The sequence below is a fragment of the Talpa occidentalis genome, unplaced genomic scaffold (assembly GCF_014898055.3).
Source record: "Talpa occidentalis isolate TD23 unplaced genomic scaffold, MPIMG_talOcc4v2.1 talOcc4.9, whole genome shotgun sequence".
In the NCBI taxonomy this organism is placed as follows: Eukaryota; Metazoa; Chordata; class Mammalia; order Eulipotyphla; family Talpidae; genus Talpa; species Talpa occidentalis.
Window position 1 is genome coordinate 26,359,263 of NW_023605305.1, and position 2,057 is coordinate 26,361,319.

General features: G+C 50.2%; 1 pseudogene; it reads right to left on the reverse strand.

Moving 5' to 3' along the window:
- Nucleotides 1-470: 470 nt before the first annotated feature.
- Nucleotides 471-1,827, reverse strand: LOC119236740 (ribosomal protein L18-like; annotated as a pseudogene).
- Nucleotides 1,828-2,057: the final 230 nt, after the last annotated feature.

Consider the following 2,057-nt stretch of genomic DNA (forward strand, 5'->3'; position numbering starts at 1 on the left):
AAAAAAAATTTAGGGGCTAGTCCTGTGGAGAATGTGCCAGGAAGCAGAGTGAAGGAGTGGGGAGGAGGGTCGAGAAGGAGGAAAGCCACTAGGAGATGAACAAGTTACCCCTTGGATAACTGGGGCTCAGCCCCCCTGGAGACCCCTGGGAGATGCTATAGAACTCATTCCAGAATCATCCCCCTGAAGGGCAAGGATGCTGCAGCATTTGTCCACCAAATCCTGCCTAGAGGGTGAGCCAGCTTCTTGCCACAGAAGGCCCCAGGAAGACAGGTAGGGAGCCCCTGGGGTGTGCAGGAACTCTCCCTGACATCTGTAGGTGACTTTTAGGAGGGGTAAAGGGTGCAGGTTTTACCCACAGCCCCTGTTATTGAATGGAAAGTTGAGAAGGAAAGGCTCATGGCAGGCCCCAGTCCCTACTAGACATTTGCTCTTTGTCAGGCAATGGGCCATGGGGGAGGTTGCTGAACTTAGAGCAGCGCTCCTGCCAGACCCAGAAGGTTCTGTGGGGGAGTCACTGTGACGGAGCGAATGGGGCTAGGACATAGCAGGTGCAGAGTGTTGGTTACGCAGCAGGGCAGAGGGAAGGAGGCGCTGGAGGAGGAGAAGCCTGATGAAAGGATGTGGCAGAGGTTGAATGGACAGGATTTGGCCATGCGTTGGATCTGAAGGGGAGAAGGGGAAAGGAGGAGGATATCTAGGGATGGTGTGTCTCAGGCAAGGAGGAGGAGCACCTCTAGGATGCCCCTTACTCAGAAAGCATCCAAAGAGGAACACTGTACACTGAACAGACCTGAAAACTTGTCCTGGGCACCTTCAAAAAGTTTTAACTAGGTCAATTTAAAAGCCCCTATACATGTCACGTGGTTTATCTATATTGTCACTATTATCATGCTCTACTAGCAGGTAGGTGCTGTCATCCCATCTGATCACTGGAGAAACAAGGACTTAGAGACTGGACCATGGGCAATAGCTAATAGTGGAGACTGGATTTTATTTTATTTTAGGTCAGCATCCATAATCTTTTTCTTTTTTTTTTAAGTTTTTTTTTTTAAGATTTATTTATTTATACAAGAACTGGGGTACAGGCTAGAGACACAGGATGATGAGAGGATTCACCAGAGACAGAGTAAGGAGCAGAACAGGTAGACAGACCGAAAGCATTGCTGAGGGGAGCAGCAGGCAAGGCAGGAGAGGTCTGCTGCACCATGTGGGAATCTTCCTGGCCGGCCGGGAATTGAAACTGTGCTGCAGAGGCTATGGACAGCTTCACAATCTTTTTCATATTAAGGCAAGATCCTGGGTTAGTTCTGGTGCTCTGGAACATCTGGCTCTTGGAGCGCATGTACATCTTGGTGTGGCTGTGAGGGATGGCTGAGGATTTGCTGAAACCCCCACATACCTCTCCCCCTTTACAGGACAGAGAGTAGCCCTTGGTGCCACAGCCCCTGGAGGAATCCAGGGCCAGCTGGTAGAAGGTTAGGATTTCACCCTTGACCTTGAGGATGCCGCTGGGAACAGCTGCTCGGTTGCAGAATGCACACTTTCAGTTTGGGCACCTCTTGGAGGGACAGGTTGTGCATTATAGCCCAATAATCATGAAGCTGCCAGGGAGCTTCATTCTCCAGATCATTTGGGAAAGGGACAGGGTGGCCAGTTGCTTGGACTCATGAACAGCCATTTTAGCACAACTTGGTTGAAGGTGGAGTTGGCTCATTTGGCCAGAAACCTGTATAGCTTGACCAAGCGCCTCAGGTACATGTCCTGGTTCTTGGGCTGCTTGTGCTGAACCTTTGGGTGCTTATTCTGGCAGATGTCGACTCCCATGATGGAGCCTCCCTGTCTTTTTAATAAAGCACTTTCTCTACGCTATGTGTTCCTGCATACAACTGATCTGGTGATTGCTGATCTCAGGGGAATCAGTAAAAGGCAGCACCAGCCCTGGGTGAATGCCCATCACTTGAAGCTTCTGAGTCACGTTTGCTCATGACTGCACTGAGCGCTTGAGAACTGTGAGAGTCAGAGACAGACAGCATCCCCATTTGACAGATGAGAAC